The following is a 16,541-nucleotide window of genomic DNA, read 5'->3' on the forward strand; positions in this document are numbered from 1 at the left end:
GAACCTGCGACCGTTGCAGTCGCACGGTTCCGGACTGCTGGCCTAGAACCGCGAGACCACCGCAGCCGGCTGCGGTGGTGTACTCAACGACAAACCTGGGTGCACGAATGGCAAAACGTCATTTTTTCGGATGAATCCAGGTTCCGTTCACAGCATCATGATGGTCGCATCCGTGTTTGGCGACATCGCGGTAAACGCACATTGGAAGCTTGTATTCGTCATCGCCATGCTGGCGTATCACCTGGCGTGACGGTAAGGAGTGCCATTGGTTACACGTCTAGATCACCTCTTGTTCACATTGACGCAACTCTGAACAGTGGACTTTAAATTTCAGATGTGTTACGACCCGTGGCTCTACCCTTCATTCGATCCCTGTTAAACCCTACATTTCAGCAGGATAATGCACGACCGCATGTTGTTGATCCTGTACCGGCCTTTCTGGATACAGAAAACGTTCAACTGTTGTCCTCGCCAGCACATTATCCAGAACTCTCACCCATTGAAAACGTACGGTCAATGGTAGCCGAGCATCTGGCTCGTCACAATACGCCAATCACTACTCTTGATGAACCGTGGTACCGTGTTGAAGCTGCATGGGCAGCTGTACCTGTACACGCCAACCAAGCTCTGTTTGACTCAATGCCCAGGCGTATCAATGCCGTTATTACGGCCAGAGGTGGTTGTTCTGGGTATTGATTTTCAGGATCTATGCACCCAAATTGCGTGAAAATGTAATCACATGTCAGCTCTTGTATAATATTTTTGTCCAATGAATACACGTTTATCATCTGCATTTCTTCTTGGTGTAGCAATTTTAATGGCTAGTAGTGTATTATTGCTGGTGCTTTGTCTTTGGCAAGGAAAAATACATCACGTACAATTTTAGCGCCATCTCCAGTGAACATCTGTACGAGATGTGGCCCAGAATGCTTCAAAAAAGCGTATTTTGTCTGTGTAGCACACGCTCGTGCCAGCAGCGTCATACCTGTTCCGGATGGATCGTATAACAGAACACCTTTTGGAGGCTGTATCGCACGGTTCTCAAACCTTTCCTTGTGCGTCATTCGCAGTACCACTGCTTCAATTAACTTTTGAATTTGTATGTCAAGTCCACCTGCATCAGAATACTGTTCTGTAGGTCTTTCATCAACTTCCATTGCTTTAACTGTGGCGTCATATTCTGCAGGTAGTGTCTCAAGAATTAGGTACGAGTCCTTATTTGCACCAAGTTCCCTGGCTTCAAACGTTCTGCATCAACAAGTCCAGTAACAGGTAGGAAATAGGTCTGTCTTGTTGATATTTTTATTAGAGCACATTTTCCTTTCCTTTGTGAATCAAGGTCAGCAACTGCCCCATCTTCTTCCCCCTGATTCAGAGGATCAGAGTCTATCAGCTCTGTAAAATTTGATACAAGGTACGGAAGTGTCTTGTTATCTTTTATTTCCTCAGTATTTTCTTTAATTTTTTCACTTTGCTGTTGAAGTTCATGAGTTATATTCATCATTTCACTCTTCATTATTTTTATTTCATTATCCAAAAGCCTCGTCCTACTCACGAGTTCATCTCTTGACATGCGGAGGACCTCCTCTCCCCAGGCCTACCTACAACTGTGAACACAAAACTGTGTGGCTGATCCCGGCGGAGACTCGAGTCCTCCCTCGGGCATGGGTGTGTGTTAGGATAATTTAGGTTCAGTAGTGTGTAAACCTAGGGATTGGTGACCTTAGCAGTTGTGTCCCGTAAGGTTTCACACACGTTTGAACATTTTTGTAAAAACGCGCTTACTTACAGATGACACTTGTTAACCTATAACCGACACCGTAAATAAGCCGAAAAATCGCAAATAATAAGATATGTTTCTTAACCTATAATTACAGTGGTTTACTAGACAGGTGCGGTAACCACTGCGCCAGCAGGACCCGGTATAAGCGCAACTGCACGCACTATAGCGCCACGCCTCACGATCGATCAACTCTGCCACCGCGCTCCACCTGTCCGCACTCTCTCTCCATTATACTCACCTTCGCTGTTCAGAGATTCCGACAGTAGGTCGGGCGCATTCATGCATTCGCACCGAAGAAAGGATCCATTGCCAGCGGGGCTTATCAATTATATGAATGCGTGGATTCCGTCCGAAAGAACACACCACACAATTTCATAGCTGGGGATTCTGCGTTGCGACAGACACCACGCATACATATAATTGATAAGCCTGGCTGGGCAATGGATGCGATCTTCAGTGCGAATGCACAAATGTGTCCTCCCTCTTCTGGGAATCTCTGAGAAGCGAGCAGGAGTGTACTGGACAAGGACTGCGGAGAGGTAGCGCTAGGTGGGAGTGTAGATTGGCCGCGAGACGTGGTGATATAGTGCGTGCAGTTGCGCTACCAACGTGTCCTCGCTGGCGCAATGGTTACTGCAACTGCATACTATTCAGGAGGTCCCGGGTTCGATTCCCGGTGCGATATGTATTTTCTTTCATCGCCGTTGATTCCGCTTAATGTCCCACTGCAGCTAACAGCAGTAATTCCCCTTCAATTTACATATAATTATTTAACATATTAACTAATTTGTAATGTAATCTGACGTATGATACCGCTTTGCACACAGGGGAACCATTCTTCGGGCTTAAAGGTCCAAACCTAGATGAAACTGTGGTCTTTCACACCGGTTTTACGTATTCTGCCATCATTAAGTATTGAACTGTAAATCGAATGTCATTGTATCAAAGATAAAGGGCCGCACGGTGTGGCCGAGCGGTTCTAGGCGTTCAGTTTGGAACCGCGCGACCGCTAAGGTCCCAGGTTCGAATCCTGCCTCGGGCATGAATGTGTGTGACGTCCTTAGGCTAGTTAGGTTTAAGTAGTTCTGAGTTCTAGGGGACTGATGACCTCAGATGTTTAGCCTCATAGTGCTCAGAGCCATTTGAACCATGTCTAAAAGATAAATCATGCCGCTGTGTTACAGATGGGCGTTAAAATAACAAGGAAAGAGTGAAGGAAACTGAGCGTCATCCATTGTTAATCATGCCCCTCGAAACCTGTCGTTCTCGACAGTCCCAAATTTCTCCGGCAGTTCCCCCGGAGTCTCTGGAACCATTAAGTGGCGCTCCTATTAGAACCCAACGTCAGGGCGCGGCGAGTGGTACATTTCGTCAACTGCTCGCAACTTGGTCTCCCCGGCGCCAGTGTTCACCGAATATTGCAGTCGGCGCAGCGCCGCCCATCCGATGAACACACGGCGCAACGGAACGCGCTCCCGGAGATAAGGGAGCGGATGTTTGCAGGAAATTTATGGAGCGGAGCATTATTCGCCAAGTTATGGAACGAGGTATTACGCACGAATTTACGACCTCTCGTATTACGCTGTAATTTATGACCCGAGGTTGAGTGATTCTACCCTTTCTCAGGAGCAGACGAACAGAAGGAAGCGGGCGCAGCAGATTTATGCTTCTGTAGCTGCGTTGTTAATGCATTTCAACAAGCGGACTTTGTGTAAGCTAGGGGTTTCATCACTTGCTTGCCCCATCCGAGGCTATAGTGTCGTAACAGTGACAAAGGGGAAAGAGCGCTCTCTGAAGCAGTTGCTCTGATTTAATTAACGGAGAAACGTCAGTGTGGCTTTAGCCACTCTCGTCTCGTACGTGCAAGGTTAATGAAAAATCTAGTCCAGAATGCAAAGTGCTTCTGTTAACACTGAAACGCCCGTAAAACTAACACTGTTAAAAAAGTATTGGCGCCTGGGGCAACTTTTTTACGCTCTGGCCGCTCTCCAAAAAATGCGAGACACGCTGGGAATAAGCTTAGAGGAACAGCAGAGTGCAGAGAAGCCGAGAAAAAAACTTTTCCACCAAATATTTCAATGAATTCCACCACAGAATGTATCTTACTCTTCAAAGAGGAATGAAAGCAACAGAAACCAAAAATTAAGAAAATATTTAGATTTTCAGAAAGGGACCTAACCCGAAATTTTTTGGACAAACTAGTAAGTCCATCGACTTCACAACTATGAATCTCAGATTCAGAACTACTCCTCATCATTTACGCCATTCATTGTTGCAGATCACCAGCCGCAGTACCTGTATCATCATTTTCTACCGTTTGAATTTTTATTTATTTACACCTCAAGTTCCGTAGGACCAAATTGAGGAGCAGATCTCCAAGATCATGTAACGTGTCAGTACAAGAAATTGCAACATAAAACCAATAACTAACAACATGAAATGTTTCTGAACCCGAAAAAAGTCAATCCATAAGGTTAAGTAAACGCGATCAACAATATAACAAGAATCAGCTTACTTTTTCAAGGAAGTCCTTGAAAGAATACAAAAGTGACCCATGAGGGTACTCTTCAGTTTTGATTTGAAAGCACATGGACTACTGCTAAGATTTTTGAATTCGAGTGGTAGCTTATTGAAAATGGATGCGGCAGTATACTGCACACCTTTCTACACAAGATTTAAGGAAGTCCGATCCAAATGCAGGTTTGATTTCTGCCGAGTATTAACTGAGTGAAAGATGCTTGTTCTTGGGAACAAGCTAATATTATTAACATGAAAGGACATTAAGGAATATATATATCGAGAGGCCAATGTCAAAAAACGCAGACCTGTGAACAGGGGTCCACAAGAGGTTCGATAAATTACACCACTTATTGCCCGAACCGCCCGTTTCTGAGCCAAAAATGTGTTGTTGTTGTGTTCTTCAGTCCTGAGACTGGTTTGATGCAGCTCTCCATGCTACTCTATCCTGTGCAAGCTTCATCTCCCAGTACTTACTGCAACATACATCCTTCTGAATCTGCTTAGTGTATTCATCTCTTGGTCTCCCTCTACGATTTTTACCCTCCACGCTGCCCCCAATGCTAAATTTGTGATCCCTTGATGCCTCAAAACATGTCCTGCCAGCCGGTCCCTTCTTTTTGTCAAGCTGTGCCACAAACTCCTCTTCTCCCCAATTCTATTCAATACCTCCTCATTAGTTATGTGATCTACCCATCTAATCTTCAACATTCTTCTGTAGCACCACATTTCGAAAGCTTATATTCTCTTCTTGTCCAAATTATTTATCAGCCATGTTTCACATCCATACATGGCTACACTCCATTCAAATACTTTCAGAAACGACTTCCTGAGACTTAAATCTATGCTCGATGTTAGCAAATTTCTCTTCTTCAGTAACGCTTTCCTTGCCATTGCCAGTCTTCATTTTATATCCTCTCTACTTCGACCTTCATCAGTTATTTTACTCCCTAAATAGCAAAACTCCTTTACTACTTTAAGTGTCTCATTTCCTAATCTAATTCCTTCAGAATCACCCGATTTAATTTGACTACATTCCATTATCCTCGTTTTGCTTTTGTTGATGTTCATCTTATATCCTCCTTCCAAGACACTGTCCATTCCGTTCAACTGCTCTTCCAAGTCCTTTGCTGTCTCTGACAGAATTGCAATGTCATCGGAGAAACTCAAAGTTTTTATTTCTTCTCCATGAATTTTAATATCTACTCCAAATTTTTCTTTTGTTTCCTTTACTGCTTGTTCAATATACAGATTGAATAACGTTGGGGAGAGGCTACAACCCTGTCTCACTCCCTTCCCAATCACTGCTTCCCTTTCATGCCCCTCGACTCTTATAACTGCCATCTGGCTTCTATTCAAATTGTAAATAGCCTTTCGCTGCCTGTATTTTACCCCTGCCACCTTCAGAATTTGAAAGAGAGTATTCCAGTTAACAATGTCAAAAGCTTTCTCTAAGTCTATAAATGCTAGAAACGTAGGTTTGCCTTTTCTTAATCTTTCTCCCAAAATAGGTCGTAAGGTTAGTATTGCCTCACGTGTTCCAACATTTCTCCGGACACCAGACCGATCTTCCCCAAGGTGCTCTTCTATCAGTTTTTCCATTCGTCTGTAAAGAATTCGCGTTAGTATTTTGCATCTGTGACTTATTAAACTGATAGTTCGGTAATTTTCACATCTGTCAACACCAGCTTTCTTTGGGATTGGAATTATTATATTCTTCTTGAAGTCTGTTGGTATTTCGCTTGTCTCATACAGCTTGCTCACCATATGGTAGAGTTTTGTCTTAACTGGCTCTCCCAAGGCCGTCAGTAGTTCTAATGGAATGTTGTCTACTCCCGGGGCCTTGTTTCGACTCAGGTCTTTCAGTGCTCTGTCAAACTCTTCCCGCAGTATCTTATCTCCCATTTCGTCTTCATCTACATCCTCTTCTATTTCCATAATATTTTCCTCAAGTACATCGCCCTTGTATAAACCCCCTATATACTCCTTACACCTTTCCGCCTTCCCTTCTTTGCTTAGAACTGGGTTTCCATCTGAGCTCTTGATATTCATACAAGTGGCTCTCTTTTCTCCAAATGTCTCTTTAATTTTCCTATAGGCAGTATCTATCTTACCCCTAGTGAGATAAGCCTCTACATCCTTACATTTGTCCTCTAGCCATCCCTGCTTAGCCATTTTGCACTTCCTGTCGATCTCATTTTTGAGACGCCTGTACTCCTTTTTGCCTGCTTCATTTACTGCATTTTTATATTTTCTCGTTTCATCAATTAAATTCAATATTTCTTCTGTTACCCAAGGATTTCTATTAGCCCTCGTCTTTTTACCTAATTGATCCTCTGCTGCCTTCACTACTTCATCCCTCAGAGCTACCCATTCTTCTTCTACTGTATTTATTTCCTCCATTGCTGTCAATTGTTCCCTTATGCTCTCCCTGAAACTCTGTACAACCTCTGGTTCTTTCAGTTTATCCAGGTCCCATCTCCTTAAATTAGCACCTTTTTGCAGTTTCTTCAGTTTTAATCTACAGTTCATAACCAATAGATTGTGGTCAGAGTCCACATCTGCCCCTGGAAATGTCTTACAATTTAAAACCTGATTCCTAAATCTCTGTCTTACCATTATATAATCTATCTGATACCTTTTAGTATCTCCAGGATTCTTCCGTGTATACAACCTTCTTTTACGATTCTTGAACCAAGTATTAGCTGTGATTAACCTATGCTCTATGCAAAATTCTACCAGACGGCTTCCTCTTTCATTTCTTCCCGCGAATCCACATTCACCTACTATGTTTCCTTCTCTCCCTTTTCCTACTGACGAATTCCAGTCACCCACGACTATTAAATTTCTGTCTCCCTTCACTACCTGAATAATTTGTTTTATCTCATCATACATTTCCTCAATTTCTTCATCATCTGCAGAGCTAGTTGGCATTTAAATTTGTACTACTGTAGTAGGCGTGGGCTTTGTGTCTATCTTGGCCACAATAATGCGTTCACTATGCTGTTTGTTGTAGCTTACTCGCACTCCTATTCCTTTATTCATTATTAAACCTACTCCTGCATTACCCCTATTTGATTTTGTATTTATAACCCTGTATTCACCTGACAAAAAGTCTTGTTCCTACCTGCCACCGAACTTCACTAATTCCCACTACATCTAACTTTAACCTATCCATTTCCCTTTTTAAATTTTCTAACCTACCTGCTCGATTAAGGGATCTGACATTCCGATCCGTAGAACGCCAGTTTTCTTTCTCCTGATATCGACGTACTCTTGAGTAGTCCCCGCCCGGAGAACCGAATGGGGGACTATTTTACCTCCGTAATATTTTACCCAAGAGGACGCCACCATCATTTCATCATACAGTAAAGCTGCATGCCCTCGGGAAAAATTATGGCTGTAGTTTCCCCTTGCTTTTAGCCGTTCGCAGTACCAGCACAGCAAGGCCGTTTTGGTTATTGTTACAATGCCAGATCAGTCAATCATCCAGACTGTTGCCCCTGCAACTACTGAAAAGGCTGCTGCCCCTCTTCAGGAACCACACGTTTGTCTGGCCTCTCAACAGATACACCTCTGTTGTGGTTGCACCTACGGTACGGTCATCTGTATCGCTTAGGCACGCAAGTCTCCCCACCAACGGCAAGATCTATGGTTCATATCCTTTTGGAATGGGAAGAGTTACCCCAGAATATAATACCAGACGACATAAGCGAATGAAAATAAGCAAAGTAGACTAGATTTCGTGTCGAACGATGATTCACTTTAAATACCATTCGAATAGTAAAAATGGCAGAATTAGGTCTTTGAGCAAGGTCCTGAACGTGGGATTTCCATGACAGTTAACTATCTATCTGAACACCTAATCATATGCCCATGCTGTGAAATTAAAACGCCTGGTTTTGTTGAATTGTGTGTTAGAAACTGTAAAAACTGATTCTTACTGTGATTCAGCGTTAGTTTATTTTCTACAAGCAAATGAACTTAGGTCATGAACTGCACTATTTGTAACCGAGCCAATGCTGCATACAACTTCCTTTCTTACCAAGCAAGTGTCATCAGCAAACAGAAATATTTTAGAGTTACCGTTAATACTAGAGGGCATATCATTTAATAAATAAGGAACAGAAGTGGCCCCAACACTGATCCCTGGGGCACACCCCTCCCCACCCCCACCCCCACCCCCACTTGATTGTACCCCACTCAGACGCCACATCACAGTCGTTATCAACATTGTGAATAATGACCTTTTGCTGTCTGCTGAAGTAAAAAGTGAACCCATTGTGAGCTACTCCCCGGATTCCGTAATGGCCCATCTTCTGGAGCAATATCTTGTGATCAACACGATCAAACGCTTTAGTTAAATAAAAGAAAATATGCCTAGAGTTCGAAACCTTTTGTTTAACCCATCTAGTACATCACAAAGAAAAGAGAATATATAATTTTCTGTTGTGAAGAAACTTCTAAAGGTTACGGAGTGTTCATTTTGTTAGAACAACACTTCTGTTGGCAGAATTACTGTCGGTTTAATACTGCGGCGGGAAATCGAAAACAAAACAATTCCATTCACAGACACAACAGAGTTCCGGCATATGTCTTCCCCACTTAACCTCTTTTAGAGCATTTAAATGAAATGTTTGTGCCTTGAACAAGAATCCGGTAGTTACCAACTACTCGCAGAGGTCCAGAGTGGGACGTAATTATCGTATGGCAGCGAAACTTGGTAAATATTCCATTGCGTTAATTAGTAACCGATTTACATTGGAACAAAGTGGTTCCAGTTTTGGCTACCAGGTGCAAGTCTGGTGCTTTAAATGCAAGAAAGATGCGTAGATATGTTTCCAGATGTAATGGATTATGAACCAGACATTGGCAGAAAACGTCAAACAAGCGAAAAAGGAATAATGTTGATTTTATTATTAACCACCGCTCACATAATTGTTCAATATGAGCAGCGAGGACGTCGACGAGATACAGTGCAGCACCAGATTTGCACCTTTCGGCCAAAACTGGACCTTTGTTTTTAACGTAAATCGGATCCGCGTTAGCATATCTTCCTAGCTTCGATTAGAGATGGGTCGTTTGCGAACTAACGCGTATAAGGAAAGGTTCACCAAGATGAACTGAAGGAGCGGAGAACCAGATCTAAAGTTAACTTCGGTCGCCGCTTTCTTCTTATAGTTCCCAGGGAAGGGAAACGGCCGGTCTGGTTCCCCCAACGGCACGTCGGCCGGTCTCGTTCCAGTCTCGGTCCTGTTCCCGTCTGTCTCGGTCTCGGTCTTCTTCGGCCGTACTCGTCCTTCTTCGCGTGGTCACTCGTCTCAGTTCCACTGCCGACTGTTCCTAGTTAGTTCAGTATCCAGTTGTTCGTTTCGTTCGCTGCGCACACCCATTCTAGATCAGTTTCAAACCTTTTTGAATTCTGGACTTTGGTTCTGTTTATATCCTCTTCAGCGTCCACGACCGGTAATTAAAATGTATTTTATAATTAAATTACATAAAAAGTACGTGGTATATAATACTTACCTCTACATATTTTCAGGCAACAAAAGGGCGTATCAGCTTGCTTCACTATTTCGATAAACGTCAAAAGACATACTTATAAAAAGGCAAGTTTCTTTGTTATTACATGTAGAAAGGAAGTCGGCACGCCGCACAGAGGTGGCAATTTTCCGCTTTTTTTATGATCCAAGGTAAAACAGCATGTCCAGTGTTACGGAAGAAAGACCGACTTACAACCTAACGAAGCCCGCGCTCCACAATCTAGTGTCTGGTGTCACATTTTGTGAAGAGAATACGATAATTTCAGCAATATTAAATACAGTGGTACAAGGTGGCGCACGGAAAATCCGCCCCGAGTACTAGACTGCTCATTGTCGCCCACCAGTCGTCATCTATTATTTCGAAGTTGTTGTTTGCATCAGCTTATTTGTTGTTTCTTTAGTGTCTAATTATTACGTGTTTATCTAATTTATTTGTAGCGTCAACAAATCGTGCGTAATTGGCGAGCAGTCTGTACTCGGGGCAAGGATTTGGAGGGCCACCTTATATTATTTCACCTGCCATCAGCCACGTAACGCAACAGTTGGGTAAATGAGAGGTTTTGCAGAATCACGAAAGTTACAAGTGTGTGACACTTCTGCTATCAATAAAAACTCTGTACTCCAGAGGGAAGGCAAGTGCCCCCTCTTGGCGACTTTCAACTTCAGTCACCTATGCCTCTTACATCAAGTTTTTCATAAGAACCACATATAACATGTGCAAATGAACGGAGAACGAGTAAAACTAAACAGTTCCCACAAAGAGCGATCACCAGTGAACCATTTCCCAAGGATGAACAAGTTTGTGCATCTCTAGTTTCGATGCCAAACGATAATTACGTATACCTCCGTGAGTAGATCCTCTTTATTTGTAACCACATGCTGTTGAGATCTTTGAGTGAGAGTGAGCGGCAAGGAGAAGCATTCTTCATTCCGGGCGACAGTGAATGCGAGTGCATAACGTGTGTAGCAAGCTGAAAACCAAAATTATTTTTTGGACTCAGACGAACGTAAGGAGCATACAGGTACTGTTAAAAGTAGGGAGGGTTTGCTGACGATGCTACTTTCAAACCGTTTCTTAAATGTATTTAAACCGAGAATGATAGTAGTTAAATTGTGTTTAATGAGCTGCTAATGAAACAACTTTGACAAGTACCAACTGAACTGTGAACAGGAGAGCTAACCAGACATTATTCTAACCGAAATATTGCAAAGAATCATTTAAGCTTCATAGTGAATAATAAATTTGAACCAACAGTTAATGTGGAGGTTTATAATTTCACAATGGTCGTACGTGAGTAAAACTGAACAATGTTTAACTGCCACACGCGTTTGGCTTCATTGTGGGAATTATTATCATTGTGAACCTTGTGATATTGTGGGCTGTAGACTTTGGAACCCACGATTTCATACTCCGTACAGTCGTTCGCTGATAATATTTCTGGTTACAAATTCTTATCGCGAATTTATTCCTCAAGGATACTCTGGCAACCACTTCACGTTGAAATCTTATGTTACGAACGCTTTTCATATTATACACTCCTGGAAATGGAAAAAAGAACACATTGACACCGGTGTGTCAGACCCACCATACTTGCTCCGGACACTGCGAGAGGGCTGTACAAGCAATGATCACACGCACGGCACAGCGGACACACCAGGAACCGCGGTGTTGGTCGTCGAATGGCGCTAGCTGCGCAGCAATTGTGCACCGCCGCCGTCAGTGTCAGCCAGTTTGCCGTGGCAGACCGAGCTCCATCGCAGTCTTTAACACTGGTAGCATGCCGCGACAGCGTGGACATGAACCGTATGTGCAGTTGACGGACTTTGAGCGAGGGCGTATAGTGGGCATGCGGGAGGCCGGGTGGACGTACCGCCGAATTGCTCAACACGTGGGGCGTGAGGTCTCCACAGTACATCGATGTTGTCGCCAGTGGTCGGCGGAAGGTGCACGTCCCGGCGACCTGGGACCGGACCGCAGCGACGCACGGATGCACGCCAAGACCGTAGGATCCTACACAGTGCCGTAAGGGACCGCATCGCCACTTCCCAGCAAATTAGGGACACTGTTGCTCCTGGGGTATCGGCGAGGACCATTCGCAACCGTCTCCATGAAGCTGGGCTACGGTCGCGCACACCGTTAGGCCGTCTTCTGCTCACGCCCCAACATCGTGCAGGCCGCCTCCAGTGGTGTCGCGACAGGCGTGAATGGAGGGACGAATGGAGACGTGTCTTCTTCAGCGATGAGAGCCGCTTCTGCCTTGGCGCCAATGATGGTCGTTTGCGTGTTTGGCGCCGTGCAGGTGAGCGCCACAATCAGGACTGCATACGACCGAGGCACACAGGGCCAACACCCGGCATCATGGTGCGGGGAGCGATCTCCTACACTGGCCGTACACCTCTGGTGATCGTCGAGGGGACACTGAATAGTGCACGGTACATCCAAACCGTCATCAAACCCATCGTTCTACCATTGCTGTTCCAACAGGACAATGCACGTCCGCATGTATCCCGTGCCACCCAACGTGCTCTAGAAGGTGTAAGTCAACTGCCCTGGGCAGCAAGATCTCCGGATCTGTCCCCCATTGAGCATGTTTGGGAGTGGATGAAGCGTCGTCTCACGCGGTCTGCACGTCCAGCACGAACGCTGGTCCAACTGAGGCGCCAGGTGGAAATGGCATGGCAAGCCGTTCCACAGGACTACATCCAGCATCTCTACGATCGTCTCCATGGGTGAATAGCAGCCTGCATTGCTGCGAAAGGTGGATATACACTGTACTAGTGCCGACATTGTGCATGCTCTGTTGCCTGTGTCTATGTGCCTGTGGTTCTGTCAGTGTGATCATGTGATGTATCTGACCCCAGGAATGTGTCAATAAAGTTTCCCCTTCCTGGGACAATGAATTCACGGTGTTCTTATTTCAATTTCCAGGAGTGTATATCAGTGTACGACTCGTAAATATCTCACGTGACTCAGAGACTCTACAGTCCATGTCTTTGTCTGATAGAGAGGTCGTGAGTAGTTCAGTCAGTATATAGTTCGATTGAAGAGTCTTGCCAGCCAACCACGTTGCTTAAGGCGGTTTCTATTTCGCCAGGGCCATGCGGACAGAAGCTGTTAACATAGCAAGCCTGCAAGCGACTTGTAGAGTTCAGATATTTGTCTTGCTAGTTCAAATGGTTCAAATGGCTCTGAGCACTACGGGACTTAACTTCTGAGGTTATCAGTCCCCTAGAACTTAGAACTACTTAAACCTAACTAACCTAAGGACACCACACCACACACATCCATGCCCCAGGCAGGATTCGAACCTGTGACCGTAGCGGTCGCGCGGCTCCAGACTGTAGCGCCTAGAATCCCTCGGCCACTCTGGCCGGCTCTTTCTAGATATTCAGATGGGCATTTCTAATCTGCGGCGTCCAGGATTATTGGCGAACTCGTAGCTTCCTTGCGTTGCATTGGTCTTAATTCAATATTATCTGATTTTTAGGCTTCTCTACGGGACTTGCTTTTGCAGTTACCTATCCATGACAGCAAAGTACACTACTGGCCATTGCTGCACCAAGAAGAAATGCAGATGATAAACTGCTGTTCATTGGACAAATATATTATTCTTGAACTGACATGTGATTACGTTTTCAAGCAATTTGGGTCCATACATCCTGAGAAATCAGTACCCAGAACAACCACCTCTGGCCGTAATAACGGCCTTGATACGCCTGGGCATTGAGTCAAACAGAGCTTGGATGGAGTGTATCATGCAGCTTCAACACCATACCACAGTTCATCAAGAGTAGTGGTTGGCGTTGTGACGAGTCAGTTGCTCGGCCGCCATTGACCAGACGATTTCACTTGGTGAGAGATCTGGACAATGTGCTGGCCAGCGCAGCAGTCGAACATTTTCTGTATCCATAAAGTCCCGTAAATGACCTGCAACATGCTGTCGTGCGTTATCCTGCTGAAATATTGGGTTTCGCAGATATCGAATGTTGAGTAGAGCCACGGGTCGTAACACATCTGAAATGTAACGTGCACTGTTCAAAGTGCCGTCAATGTGAACAAGAGGTGACCGAGACGTTAACCAATGGCACCGCATACCATCACGCCGGGTGATACGCCAGTATGGCGATGACGAATACACGCCTCCAATGTGCGTTCACCGCGACGTCGCCAAACACGGATGCGATCATAATGATGCTGTAAACAGAACGTGGATTCATCCGAAAAAATGATGTTTTGCCATTCGTGCACCCAGGTTCGTCGTTGAGAACACCATTGCAGGTGCTCCTGTCTGTGATGCAGCGTCAAGGGTACCTGCAGCCATGGTCTCCGCGCTGATAGTCCATGCTGCTGCACACGATCCGTTACAGCCATGCGGATAAGATGCCTGTCACCTCGACTGCTAGTGATACGAGGCCGTTGTGATCTAGCAGGGCATTCCGTGCTACCCTTCTGAACCCACCGATTCCATATTCTGCTAACAGTCATTCGATCTCGACCAACGCGAGCAGCACAATCGCGATACGATAAACCGCAATCGTGATAGGCTACAATCCGACCTTTGTCAAAGTCGGAAACGTGAAGGTACGCATTTCTCCTCCTTACACGAGGCATCACAACAACGTTTCACCAGGCAACGCCGGTCAACTGCTGTTTGGCTGTTTGTGTATGAGAAACCGGTTGGAATCTTTCCTCATGTAAGCATGCTGTAGGTGTCGCCATGGACGCCAATCTTGTGTGAATGCTCTGAAAAGCTAATAATTTGCATATCACAGCATCGTCTTCCTGTCGGTTAAATTTCGCGTCTGTAGCACGTCATCTTCATGGTGTAGTAATTTTAGTGGCCAGTAGTGTAGGTATTTGTTCGGATAGCGTCTATGAATGTTGTTTGAATGTTACACTGAGTCATCCGATAAGAGGTCTTTTTCACGTAGCTTTGTCACTTTCTAAGAGGTATTGCGAAGATTGTAAAAATATTATAATTTTTTTGCTTTTTGTGAATCTGTGTCATTGCGCAGCCATGTGGTCCGTTAAAGAAGTTTTATTTCTGCTGTTTGAACAATAAATGTGGTTAATTTAAATTATCTCAGGAATTATTTTCCTCCCATATTCATTTTTATGTCTTACAAACTTTCATCCTAATTTGCATATGGGCCCATTCATCTTTTGTTCGTGCTAGTAGCCTTCAGCAGACATTGTATTCTCTTGCATGTATAATTTTCAGCTAAAAAGATACGTGCAGCTCTAAAGAGTCCTTCGCGACGTAACGTTTGCTTGTCATTATGTACTAGAATATGCTGTGTGCAGTACATATTCGTAGCATAAATTTTTACTACCAGGAGAGATGGATCTACACTGATAAACGGAATGAAGACGGTTCGTGAGCTTGGATGCAATTCATCCTCCTTTAATTTGTGTTAATTGCACTTTAATATGTTCCGTTGCGCCATGAAAGTTTGCTTACTACCTCATACTTCATTAACAGCAGTCAGACCTATCATTGTTCATTAATGAGTTCAATATTATGCGAAGTGAAGGGCATAAAAAATTTGTTCTGCTCTCATAAGTAAAAACTTCCAACGCTTGTCTGTGTCGTCATTGTCCATCCTGTCTTCCTCTACAGTTTCTGCGCTCTACGACAGGATATAACGTCATGGGAAGTAAATCCCCGATGCTTTGAAACAAGTCCTAAGAGCCTACTCTTTCTTATAGTTTTCGTTTTCGATACATTCTTTCCTCTCCAGTTCTGCGGAGAATCTATTCATTTGTTATCGTTACACTTAATCTTCAGAACCCTAGATCTCAAATGCTTCGATTCCATTTTTTGTCAGGTTTTCCACAATCCTCTTCAATGTGATGCTACGCTCCAGGCGTACGTTCTGAGGAACTTACTCCTCAAATCAAGAACTGCATTTTACTAGTAGACTTCTTTTGGCGGGCAGTGCCCTCTAAACCTATGGTGCTTGGCTTATTGTGCTCTCCTTGCTTCGTCATCCATGCTTTATTTTGCTTTCAGCGTCTACTGCTCAAATGTAATTTTAAGTTTATCTCTAATTTAATTCATGCTTCTCATCACTACTTCAGTCGTTCTTTTGTATACTTTCCGTTAATTTTCTCTGCTCAGTAGACCGTTAATCCCATCCAACATATCCTGTAACATACCATTGACGTAATTTCTGAGTGGCAAAACCTTTTCAGATATCCACCGTAGGCTATGTCACATTTAAAAATAGATTTTAATTATGATGCACCTTTCACCGACGTAATTGCATTTCAAAATGGCACGAGGTCGAAGCTGGCCAGTTGTGTATTCAAGTCCATCTGTACGAAAAATTTGACAACTTCTGGCCGACATTTAAAATGGTTTCAACATTCAGAAAAGAATCTTTCGACGGACATTTAACATGCTTTCGACATTCAGAGTGAGTGTTGAAAGTCTTCCTCATTTTCACCAACGATAAGAACATCGTCAGTGAATTTTGTCAGTCAGTCCTTTCACCCTGAACTTTGATACTTCTTCTGAATCTTCCTTTTATTGCCTTTATTGCTTCTTCGATACACTACTAAATGTTGCTTAATAAAACAACTGAACTGACAATAAAATGGTCTGCAAATCATCCTAAGAACGTCACGTGCCTTGATGATCATGTGGGCGGCAGTGTAAGGCAGGAAAGATTTGCATACCAATTTATTTTGGAAC

At 44.0% G+C, this 16,541-nt stretch overlaps 1 pseudogene; it reads right to left on the bottom strand.

Moving 5' to 3' along the window:
- Window positions 1-821: 821 nt before the first annotated feature.
- LOC126355328 (26S proteasome regulatory subunit 6A-A-like) lies at window positions 822-4,090 on the bottom strand (annotated as a pseudogene).
- Window positions 4,091-16,541: the final 12,451 nt, after the last annotated feature.

This window comes from Schistocerca gregaria, chromosome 3 (assembly GCF_023897955.1).
Source record: "Schistocerca gregaria isolate iqSchGreg1 chromosome 3, iqSchGreg1.2, whole genome shotgun sequence".
In the NCBI taxonomy this organism is placed as follows: domain Eukaryota; kingdom Metazoa; phylum Arthropoda; class Insecta; order Orthoptera; family Acrididae; genus Schistocerca; species Schistocerca gregaria.